The sequence below is a fragment of the Sturnira hondurensis genome, unplaced genomic scaffold, assembly GCF_014824575.4.
Source record: "Sturnira hondurensis isolate 20B ecotype Veracruz unplaced genomic scaffold, ASM1482457v3 Scaffold0000780, whole genome shotgun sequence".
NCBI classification, from domain to species: Eukaryota; Metazoa; Chordata; class Mammalia; order Chiroptera; family Phyllostomidae; genus Sturnira; species Sturnira hondurensis.
This window is the reverse complement of record NW_028073411.1, coordinates 11,928,484-11,941,133: the sequence shown is the minus strand read 5'-3', so window position 1 is coordinate 11,941,133 and position 12,650 is coordinate 11,928,484. Positions and strand designations below refer to the sequence as shown.

Sequence of the window (12,650 nt, the reverse complement as noted above, 5' to 3'; positions counted from 1 at the left end):
ATGGAGAAGGTCAAGAACCAATTTATGTGACTTACCACAGTCCTTGTCATTTTAATATTCTATTCCAATGGATCCCTGTAATGATACAGATAATAGCTATATGAACTTATATTTCACTTTTATTTGGTAATAGAAACAGAGAGAAGTAGTGAAGTATATTCAAGTCACCTTGTTTTGACACCCGAATTCCTCTTGAACTTTTCTTGATAATAGGATCACCTTCTCTTCCCCTTCACTTACCTTCTGCTTCAATTAAGGGAAGTATTCACTCATTGCCTACTTGTTCCATTCTTTCAACCAGTCAACATTTTGATCCAGCTCTTGTTCTTTGTATCTTACAGATCTTTTTCATCTGTGCATCTCCAAGCCCTGCTACCCTTGAAGGCTCAGTTCCAATGGCATATGCTCCAAAAAGCCTTCCTTGCTTCATGCTACATGGAAGTGACTTTTTTGGTCTCCAAAGGCCATTTCATAATTTTTACATCTCTCTTGTATGATTAATCATGTCTTAATTTATATTTTAGATCTTCTGTCTTTATTTAGCTCTCATAGACTTCAATAAAATGAAGTTAAATAATATTTCTGTTAGGTTATTACAAACTGGAAACCCCCATGTCCACGGGACCTTCTGAGAGAGTTTCGACGTGTGATCTTGATGTTGTGACCACGGCTGAATGGTCCAGGATGGTCTTAGCCCAGTCCAAGACCAGCTAGTCTCTGTGTTGACCAGAAACTATGCAGTGATAGGCATAATTGAAAGTGATATCCAAGTGGGTTCATACTGACTCTTAGGATCTAATTGTTAAATTATCAGGATTTGCAGAGCCAGGTGACAGCTTGAAATCAGCTGTAGCGGAAGTGTCTGTGCCATGAAAATTGGCAAATGTGACAGACCAGGGCTTCCCTTCCACCCTAACCCTTCACACATAGCCACTTATTAAACATTTCTCAACACCCCACTGATGCTAACAAACTAAATCTTCTCCCTTAGCAACCAGAGGGCGAGGCCTACAGAGTGAGCTAGTGGTCCTGAACAGAAACAAAAGCACAGGGACCCAGAAGAAAATACTCTGAGCAGAAGACAGGAGATGGCTAACATGATGAGGCAGCAAAAGCCGCAGGTGGAGAGACAGGAATAGAAACTAAGCTAATCAGTAGTGGCAGGTTCGGTGTAAGCAGAGGCGGAGGGTGGTGATGTTGTTATGATGACGAATTCTCTTAGCAGGAAAACGCGGATGCCTCCTTCCTGGATGGTGACTAACCCCACTCCTGGCATCTTGCTGGGTCCCGTGTGACCTTTCCTAAACCCGGCTCTTCCACGAAGCTGGCTCTGCAGGGCTTCCTGTTCTCCTTACTTTCCTGTCTCTCTCGGAAGAGGAACACTCATCCCAGAGGACTGGCCGCCAAGGAACATGACAGAGTGACTGTGCCACTGGGCAGCTCAGACAGGGCTCTCATGTCCATCCTCTCATTGAATTCACACAGCAACATTAGGAGACACATAGGCCACCAACAGGGCGGGACCTGTCAGGGTCACATAAGTTGTGCAACGCTCTGACACTCTCACTGCCCACTCCCACTCCATGAAGGACGAAAAGAATTAGTTAACAATCAAAAAGAGTAAAGAGGACGAGAGGCAGAAAAAAATGATAAAATAGAGAAAGGGAAACAAAGGGAAAATATAATTTTCAAGTTTAGATATCATATATAGATAATACGGTATTTAGGCATACGCACCTATGGCTATGGAATATCACATAGGTTGTATTTCATGTATATTACGTGGCATCAAACATACCTGGATTCAAATCTAAGCTCCCTACTCATTGCCCGTGAGAATCTGAGCAAATCGCTGACTCTGGCTTCATCCATGAAATGCACATTAGTTTCTCTGTCTACTTTGTAAGCTTCTGGTGAGGCTTAAAAAGAAAATGTATGTAAACCGTTTGGCACGAAGCTTGACACAAAATAAATATTTGATATATTTGCTGAATAATTGCTATCACTTTAAGTAAAATAATAAAAATAATGAATAACTATGATAATTTTAGTTAATCTGACTTTATCCTGAAAAACACTTACTGCAAATGGAAACACCGCTGTCCATAAATCAGTGGTATTTTATACAGGCACACAGTCTTCTCTACAAAAAAAAAAAAGAGAGGGAACACACAAGGCTCAAAATTAAATGTCTTTAAATAAAACATAAAGCAGAAACAGCTGCTGCTGAAACTCGGTCCCTAGGCAGATTTGATTTTTGAGCATGATGAAGAGGCCGAACTGTGCTTCGATTTCTGGGCTGTGTGCAAGTTAGGAAACGCGATTGCTTCCCCACACCGACAGCCTGCTGGAGGGGACGCTGGAGGGGATGCTGGAGGGGACGCTGCAGAGCCTCAAACAAAGGATATCGCGCATTCTGGACACACAGCTCTCCTGGACGCTCAGCCGCCTGGGAATTCTGCAGCCACGTCATCAATAGCATTGCTGAATTTCCTTCCACTTTCTGAAACAGCAACCACCACGAATGAGATACCCTAATAGGCACCGTAAATGCGAAAAGAGCAAATTCATTAGGCCGATAGAGGATAAAACTCCTGCCCTGGGCAAAGAAATCACCTATATTTCCAGGGACCTCAGTATGTGGCCTTATCATTTCCTAATAAAGCCTTGGCTAATGTGTCACAGGCCGAGACCAATTCCACCTGGGAGATGAGTTTCTTGCACCGCGTGCTCAAAATTAGACCCAGGATGTGCGTCAGAGATCTTTCTGAATACCATTCAAGTATAATTCTTTCTAATAGAATTTTAAAGTCAGTAAAATGAAACTGAAGAAAGCACACGATGCGGAGGCATGGATAAACGACACCACCAAGCACATCACCCTCACACCATTGCTGACTTTGGCATCTGTGCTTCCCGGCCTTTTATTTCTCACACGGTGGCTTTGGCAGGTCGGAAGTCAGCGTATCCACACGACTCTGCAATTCGAATCTTCAGGAACCAGGCTGGTGGGCTGGGAAGTGCAGGTCAACAGTGGGAAGTGATATGAAGTGTGTCCATTCTGCCCCACCCACCTGCCAGGCTACCAGAAAATAACCCTTGGAGGGGCCCCGTTTCCTTAAGGAAAGGATTTTCAATTCAGATGCTTCCCTTCCACATGAGTAGGACTGTATCATGGATGAAAGTGAGAAATGGCTCCTTTGCCGCACGTCCAGCTCACCTGTCTTGTGTCCTCATGTCACTTTCCCCCTGGCACCCAGTGTTCCTGGCCCAGTGAATGGAGCCCAGGTTTTGACCACCTCTCAGGGTATTTATCCACTCTCCCTGAAGCTCTGTCCGGTTTGCATCGAACTCCTTTGGTCCGTCCAGGCCTCATCGTCTACACTCCTCTGCTAGGAAGCCTTTCCTGACCTGGCTGACCACCGGGACTCTGGAGCTGATTCAGAACATGGCAGTTGCCTCTTCATGGCACTCTTTATTATAACTTCGGTTTCCACACCAATCTCTTTCCCAAAGGGAAGACAAAAAGTCATATCCAGAGGAGAAGTTAAGGACCAGGCACCTGCCCTGTGCCACCAACTGCAGTGTGCAGTGGCCTTAGAGATATGTGAGCGGAAAGAGCTTAGGCCCAAGGCTGCAGAGGGAGAAGCGAGGTCCAGAGGCAAGGCCACGATGGAGACTGTGGGGGTCTCCATTTGGATGCTCCTTTCCCAGAGCTCTGCAGGTCTTCCAGGCTGGATCAGTTCTTAAAAAGACCTCACCAGGAGAAGCTGAATCTTCGACAACTTGGAGGAATACAGTCATGATCAAATGGCCTGAGGCTCAGAGAGGAGGTGGGCCAACATCAGTTCTCACAGTGAGGTATGATTCTGGGGAGGAGTGAGAGCAGGAGGCAGCTGAAGTCCAGCCTGGGTGCTCCTTGAGATACTCCAAGATTCCGAACTGTCAAGAATGAAGAAGAGGACACGAAGCCATGGACGAGAAGAGCCATCAGCCACTGCCGGGTTCAGAGAAAGAAGCTGGAATGAACTCAGATCTGTGGTCTGTGGCTGTCCAGGAAGAAAGACATTAGAACTGCCCATAGCTGTCCTCAAGGGTAGAACTTGTCGAGACTACAGACCTCTGGAATAGTTTACTTGTCCGTATACTTGTGTGACCCCTGCCCCCAGAATAGCACCCAAAACAAGAGCTGGTCCACAGAGCATGTTAGATGAGTATTTGTTGGGTGGATGGGTAGATGGGTGGATGAATTGCTACTACAGAATTGCTTAGAGACAATTGTACGTTGGAAAGTAATACAAAAACAGCATTACCCAGGCAGTCACGTGTCAACCAGGTGTCCGAAAGGGCAGACCCACAAGCGCAGAGAGAAACAGCTTGCGAGAGCACAAAGGGAAGCCGTTCTGGCCCTGGTTCTCTTCGTCAGCTGCACCCTGCTTCTTCCCTAGGTGCCACGTGAGGGAATACTCGGGGCCAGGTGCCAGGATCCCGAGGCACGAATGAAGAGCGATGTGGACTTTCAGAATCCCAAAGGACTTCAGGAGTCCTAAATGGGAGCTTTTGCATCCCCAAATTATTCAATAGTTCAGCTGTCCTTATAGGAAATTTACCTTGATCGACCAAATTAACTTCACTTGGGCTAGCATGCCGGAAATCACAAAACTGCTCCTGGGTAGTAATGGGGGAACAATGGGAACAAATGCAATTGAACAACCATAAAAAAAAGTTTTAAATGCACATGGGTTGAATTCCTCTATTAGAGAACAGAGTCCGATATTTTTATTTTTTAAAATACAAATTAATGCATCATAATACACACTCCTAAAACAAAAGCATAGAGAAAAATGAAAGATTAGAAAATTAGATGGCAAGCAATAGTTGACAAAAAGAGAGGCAGATACAGCAATATTAGTACCACCCAGTCTAACCATAAAGTTGCCTCTTTGCCAATGATTCAGGTTCATTAACACACTGAGGTGTTAAAACAGGTCATCTCCTGCTGACTAGCTATTCTCATTAGCATTTCAGTACTGGATTTACCTAAACAAAAGTTAAGTAAATTAATACTATAACTCTATCACTTGATAAAATAAGGATAAGTTAATACAATAAATGTAAACTTTATAAAGTTTATAATAAAAAGCTAATTTGCTCTCTGTTTGGTGAATATCAACTTTCAAAACTCGGGTTCCTTGTGGCAACAGTAAACACAAGGGGAGGTGCCCTGCAGAGACAAGTATGGGATCCCCGACGTGGTCCGAAGTTCTCAAAGCACGGCACTGGGCCTGCAGAATCTCTGGAAGCTGCCCACGAACATACCACTGGGCTCTTTGACTCCAACACTCATGCTCATGTGTAGTCTGTCATTTCTGTCCTACTGAATGGAAAGGCTGGGTGGCTAAAGACCCTGCAGTCTCACTGCCTAGCCCCCCTCCCAACTCCCCGTGGCCACTCAGCACCCAGCAGGCGATGGTATGGAGTCTCCCTTCCACAGTCTATAGTGAAACAGCAGGTGCCCCTCAAACGCAGCTTGAGCCCGAAGGCTGGAAACTCAAGCAGAATTTCCATGTTGCAGCTGGGGCGCAGAATTCCTTCTTTGGGAAAACTCAGACTTTGTTCCACAGTTTAGCCAAGTTGACTCACAGCATTAACCCTCATAGCCACACTTCTCAGCGCCCAGAAAGCTCCTGCCGCAGGAAGGGAAAAGGCCCTTGTTTTTGAAGATCTAAACTTCTTTGACCTCGTTTCCAGATTCTGGAGATGGGGAAATAATACATTGGAGGTGAGAGAATTATGAGTTTTCAAAATGCCGACAAGGTGCAAACCAGCCACAAACGGCCTTCTAACTAGGTGACTAACCCACGCAGGGCAGAGCTACCCGGGCACCACCTTCTCAGCACATTCTTGCACCCAGGGCCCGCTGCGTTTGCCCGTGTGCCTTGCTCCTGTGGGGAGGGAGGAAGACCTAACCGTGCACGATGTAAAGGAGTTCTTTTATCATGAGATGTGACTCTTGCCCCAGCTTGCTCCACCTTGTTGGACTGCATTGCCAGGTTGTCATAAAGGTCTTTCCAGCCCCAAGCCACATGCCCTTTCTGCTTAGCTGCATTTTGGTGTCATGGGAAAGCATTCACACACCCCTTCCTTCTGTGAGCCAAGGGGAAGCGCCCGAACCGGCTGTGGGAACCTCTGGCTCGGGTGTCTGCGTCTCGGCTGCCTGGCGCTGACTGAGGCACTGGAGACTTTGTCGGTTTGACTCACTGACTCAGTCGTGCCCAAGTCCAAGAAATCACAGTTTTCCTTTTGATATTTTATTTATTTATTTTTAACATGGCATCTGTTGTCTCCTCCAGATATGAGCTATCTTTCTGCTCTGGAGGTTGCCCACACCCCCATAATAGACCTGGCAGCAGACTCTGGGAAGGCTGCTATACTCTTGGGGCCCTGGTGTGGAGAGCGAGGAACACAGCACCTACCCTCAGGGTCTTTTGAGAATTCTATAAGATACTGGTCCCAAGTTCTTGACAAAGAACTGAACAAAGTCCTTTTCCTCTTTCTTGTTATCTGCATAAAGCTCTTGTTGCAACCGAATTGCCGTGTGTTGTCCCACTGAACTACATGACATCCCCTTGAGAGAGGCGTTGACTGTCCCCAAATGGCAGAAGTGGAAAGTGAGAGACAGTTTGCCATCTTTCCTGCTTTGGAGTGAATGGGAAGAGGACCCACTTTGTTCCCAAATTTGTCCATTAGCACACTCAGGTCCTTTGTTTGACAGTATATGACACATCAGGACAGACAGATGTCTGAGAAAATAATGACAACCCACCAGGACAGGCTGGCCAAACGAGCCCTGGGGCCACCACCGCAAGGCAGGGCACAAAGAGGCTACAGAAGAGGAAGAAGGTGGGCTGTTCAGGCTTGGAGAGCACGTTTGGGAAGCTGGGGAGAGAAGGCGGGGATCTGAGCCATAAGGAGGAGCAGGAGAAAGAAAGACACCACTCTCGCGATGAGCCATCTTTCTGGGGTTCTGTGCACACTCACGAGAGACAGGCTTTCACCAGGTGAGAGGAGGTGTGTTGGGAGAAAGGCAGCTCTCCCACCCCCGCCGCTACGTGGAAGCCACTATCATCTCCAGCCTGGATGGGCAACAGCCTTTCAGCTGGTTTCCCTGCTCCCAACTTTGACCACTCCAGCCCAGGCTCCACACAGTGGCCAGGGGGAGCCCACAGCAGCCTCAGTCCGCATCTGTCACTTCTGTGCTCAAAACCCTGGAGTGGCACCCACCTCTGAGCAAAGCTAAAGTCCGCACAACGTCCTCGCCATGACCTTTGTGGTTTGCCATGATCTGCCCTCCATCCCTGACCTCTCCTATTCTCCCACATGTGTACTCTGCTCCAGCCAAACCAGCCATCTTGCCTTTCCACACACACAGGTCTGAGAGCCTTTGCATTGGGTGCTCCTCCCCCCCCGGGATGTTCTTTCCCCAAAGATCTACTTGGTTAAAGCCACTGCTCACATCTCATACTCAACCCTGCTTAAAGCTCTTATTTCAATGGGGCCCAATCTGCATGTCTTATTTCCTACTGCAAATTACCATATTTTTTTGGACCATAAGATGCACCTAGGTTTTAAGGGGAGCAAAAAATGTGGTAAAATATTTAATAACATAAATAACATAATATTTCACCAATGTAAATGTAAACAGAGCTCAACAGCAGCATTAACAACCATTATTCCTCCCAAATTTGGGGAGGAGGTGGGAGGAGGCCGCATCTAATAGTCAGAAAAATATGGGACTCCCGGTCTCCACAGTCTCAGTTCCCTTTCTCTGCTTTTCTTTCTTGTTTGTGTCCACATGTTCTTTTTAAATTGTTTACTCTTGATCACCTGTGTTACCTCACTAGAATATCAACCTCACAAAGGCAGCGTTCTTTGTCTGCCTTTTTGTTTACACTATATTCTAAAGTCTAAGGCTAGTCCCTGACAAATAGTGGGTGCTCCATAAATATTCATTGAATAAATAAATGAATGAAAGACAATGGACCTTGGAGCCAAACAGACTCAGGGCACGAATCTACCTCCACATTGCCCCTCTTGGCAGACATATTAATTAAGCTTCCTGACGCTCAGTTTCCTCATCTGTAACAGCAAAATCACATACACCTAATAAGATTGCTATGGGGATTAGCTATGAGAACTTCATATAAATCTCCTGGCATAAAACAGGCTTTCAATAAGTATTAATTTTCTTTAAATGTTTTCAGAGATGGCACTTAGAGTATCGAAGAAGAGAGGCTGCATACTTTGATGTTCCTGGCTGAAAGAATCAACAAATGTTTTTGAACACCAACCCAGTGCCAGGACCTATGCTAGGCCAGTAAGAACAGATAAGAAAGTAACTGTGCCCTCATGGAGCACTGAGTTCTAAGGGTGACATGTCCTACTAGAGGCATCCGGAAAGTGTTATGGGAAAGAAGGAGCAGCAGAAATTAACTTGTCAAAAAGACATGGTTAAAAATAACTTTAGAGTTACAAGCAATTGCCAAATTATAGAAAGTTCCTGTGTACCCTCCCCAATGGTAACATCTTACACACCCACAACACAGCATCAAAGCCATGAAACTGACATTGGTGAGTTTCAAGGACAGATCTTACTCAGAGTTCACCAGCTTCTACATGCATTCGCTGGGTGTGTTTGCTACTATGGCGCTGATAGAGAGAGTCACTGTTGAAGAAAGCAAGAAAAGAGTCGCAAAGGTAGCATCTTCTCTTGTTTATTTCTCTGATGTGGATTTAACATCTGCATTTAACAGATAGTATAACGAAGCTCAGAAAAGCTAAATGACGTGCCTAAGTCGACATAGTTCCCAAGTGCCAGACTTGGTACCTGCATGTGTTGTTGGGAGAAAACCTTAAGGTCAGAAATTGGGTGCAGTAGTATTAAGAAGACTGAAATCAGCGCTTTGTCTTCAGACTAAACTTGCCACAGACAAGCCTATGGCTACAAAACTGCTGTTTTCTAAGCTCTACCAAACTGCTATTTTCTTTCCTGTCACCCCAGCATTTGTGCTTCAGAATGTCTTTTACGAAACGCAGGGAAAAGAGCCATGGTATTCCAGTCTTTACTGGGGAAATGATTCCCCAGGAATCCCTACTTCCCTTATACTTTCCAGGCAGACTCACCTCTGAGCTGTCAGCTGGAATCCTACAGAGCAAAGAAGGCAAAAACATTTCAAATCGGGAGACATGGAGAGAGGTTTGAACAGCCTGGGAGGAATCCTGCGTAAAGAAAGTGACTGTTGTTCTTCCCTCTGAAGCTCCTTTTTGTTGCCCCGTCTGGCTGAAAGCAGCAGGAGCTGAACCTCAGCCAAGGGACAAAAGGCTTTTCTGGCTAGGGGAAGCAACTGTGGTAGGGATGGGCCAAAACAGGAGGGAAGTGTTTTACATGGTAACGGCCTACAAAATGTCACGATCGGTGCCTGCAGGATGTAATTGAATTCTGCAGGCATGTACTGAGCACCTGCTTTGTTCCAGGCACACTCACGTGATGAAGACACCAGCCCATCTCTCAGCAAACGTGCAAACTAGAACAGGAGTCATTCCTTCTGCCCACTGATGATTCATTCCATCTCTCACTCCTCTGGCCACATAATACAGTCGTTGAGAACACAGCCTGGAAATAAGAGAAGCACGTTTACTGACTCATTCAATAAGTATGTTTGGTGTCTACTAAGTGCCCAGCAAAACCCCACGGGAACAAATGTAAACAAAATATAGATTCTTACCCTCACGGATATCGATTGGTGGGAGGCTGGGAGAGGAACAGACAATGAATAGTAAACACAACAAATAAATTCTCTAGTACATTAGAAGCTGGTAAGTGCTCTGGGGTAAGTGCTCTGGGGTAAGGGCCTGGGGCACATGGGCCAGGGGTGTTTAAAGTGCAGAATTAAGTGGGGTTGTCAAGGTAGACCTTACATGTGAGCAGAGACAGGAAGCAGGGGAGGGAGTGGCAGTCACGGGGACATTGATTTGGGGAGGCAAGAAGACAGGCAGGGGAACAACTCGAGGCAGGTCCCTCGTGTGGGGCCACGCCTGCTCTACGCGGGAACAAGAAAGGCCATGCCCTTTTCAGAAAAAGTTTACAAGCCCTTGACCTAGATCAAGAGCTGTGTTTTTCACACGGGTTTTCACATAGCTACAGACGTGGAACCATTAAACCCTTTCTTCAAATGGAGCCTCAGTCAGAGGCCAAACGCACTGGAATCGGTGTGGATCTGGCGCCGGGAGCGGGGCTGGGAGTGGCATGGGAGGCGTCTCTTCTCACTCAGACCCGACCTCTCGCACATCCGAGGTGCACCACAAGGCACGGCCTCTTCGCCTTCAGGGTTCCTACCAGGACCATTGGAAAAACAGGAGCAAGTATAAAGGACGCATGGCCAAAAACAAGGTGGGGGTGGAAAGGAGAGGCAGGCAGGGAGGGCTGGGAGGATGGGCGGGGATGGGAGTAAAAAAAAACAGAAAACTGCACTTGAACAACAATGAAAAGAAAAGAAAGAAAACCAGGACTTTAAAATCGTCTCTAGCAGCTCTTCCAGGTCTGTAAGTCCAACGGCCTGTAAATGATGTTGAAACAAAGTTTAAATAAACTCAGATCAAAAGTGAACAGAATAATAAAAACAACGATCTCCAGCAGGGAAACTACGCCAAATAAACTCTACAAATTGGATAAACTAATACTTGGGCTGAGAGCCTTAACATTGTTTTTTCTCACTCACGGGAAGTTCATGTAAATCCAAAATTCAATATTTATTGTGGCAGATACTTGCAACCTCAAAAGTCAGAGAGATGGCATTTCTACATTCCTGGCTTTCCCTAATGATCAATTAGGTTAAAAGTTTCTCTTTCTCTTAATATTCTGAGAAGCCCTGGCAAATTTTCAACTTCAATCACTTTTGCCTTTTCTAAAAAACTCCTATAAAAAAGAATTTTCTGTATCCCGCCTTCCTCTACCTTTTCATGATTTGAATTCCTGTGTGTTACAGACTGTAATCACTCCCCCCACAATCATATGTTGAAGTCCTATCCCCCAAGGAGGCCTTTGGAAATGGGGCTTTTGGGGGATAATTAGATCACGAGGGTAGAGCACTATGCAGGAGATTAGTGTCCTTATAAGAAGAGACACAACAGAGCTTGCTCTCTCTTTCCCCACGTGAGGCACAGCCACCAGAAGCCAGCCCTCTGCAGCCTAGGAAGAGAGCTCTCACCAGAAACCAAATCGACTAGCACCTTGCTCATGAACTTCTGACCTCCAGAACTAGGAGAAGACAAGTCTGTGGTTTAAGGCACCCACTCTATAGAGACAGGAAGCAGCTGTGGGTCAACATCAACAGTCTATCCCACACAAGTGTCCTATCGCTAGTTTCCAAAATAAAATTAAGCATTCCCATGTCCTCCTGCACCCATCCTCCCTGCTCCCTTCTGTTAATGCCATCATCCTCCCAGTCATCCTGGTTAACAAACCTAAGGCTCTAGTTCTACATTGTGTTGCTTTGCGCCACAAATCCAATCAGTTATCAGTATCTATTATCCTGTCTCCAGAACATACCATACATTTGCATTCTTCTCATCTATTCCATTCCCACCACCATTTTCTAGATCAAGTACTGGTGAGTTTTTTTGAGACTGGTATATTTGTCTTCTAATTCACTTTCCTGCCTTTGGTTCCTCTCCCTTCACAGCCAACTGTCTTTCACAAGACTTCCAGTAAATGTCCTTTAAGTGCAAATCCAATCTTATTATTCCTCTATTCAAAAACCATCAGCGATTCTCCATAGCCAGTAAAATAAAGTCAGACCTTTGTTTCTCATCCCAAGCCCTCTTCATCTACCTTCCTGTCTTTAATTCTCACTGTCCCCCTATACACACCCTGCATATGAGACTAATGGTGTTCACGCTCCCCTGAGCACGGTCCTCACTTTCCTCTGGCTTCTTCTACCTGCATTACCTCCCCAGCTTTGCTACATGTCCAAATCCTTCCCAAATCCTTCTCTTTGTTGCTGTCTCTTCTGGCCCCCTCCTTTAAATATGCTCAACATTTTAACTGAACTTTTAAAGTGACCTAATTTTGATTGCTTTAAACTGTACCTGCCTATGGTTGATCCCTGGTACCTTTAGCATTTAGCAATGTTCTGCTTGTCAGCCTACTACTAGCTGTTTTAACAAATAACACCCACATTGCATGGCTTAACACAAGAAAATCTCTTTTTCCCCTCAGGTAAGAATTTAATGCAGGTGTTCCTGTTCAATGGATAACTTTCCTCGACGTGATGACTCAAGGACCTGGGTTCCTTCCATCTTGTGGTCCTGTGATTTTCTAAGACCTCAGAATCCTCTGCTCCCAGAGAGTAAAAGGGAAAAGACTAGAGGTGTCATACTTCCTAGTTACCTTTACCTAGGCAAGCGTCATGTACATTTCTATTCTCCTGTGAGAACCAGGCACTGGGCCCAAAGGGGAGGGAGCTGCCTCGGCCCAGCAGCGCTTCCCCAGAGGCAGTTCTATGCCTTAGAAGGAAGAGTGGAAACCTTGGGTGGAGACTCAGCCTCTCTGCCTCATGGTGGAACACAGGGGATGTTTTACACCAAATATA

At 45.8% G+C, this 12,650-nt stretch overlaps 1 long non-coding RNA gene across 2 annotated transcripts; it reads right to left on the bottom strand.

The window, feature by feature from the left end:
* Positions 1-2,045: 2,045 nt before the first annotated feature.
* On the bottom strand, positions 2,046-9,430 carry LOC118986691 (uncharacterized). 2 transcript variants are annotated; one of them, XR_005066434.1, is made up of 3 exons: positions 9,184-9,430; positions 2,174-2,503; positions 2,086-2,099 (listed from the first exon to the last, which is right to left on the bottom strand). It is a non-coding gene; the product is annotated as an uncharacterized LOC118986691 (long non-coding RNA). The 2 variants fall into 2 exon arrangements; XR_005066433.1 differs by having other exon boundaries at positions 2,046-2,503; positions 9,184-9,384.
* Between the last annotated feature and the right edge of the window lie 3,220 nt (positions 9,431-12,650).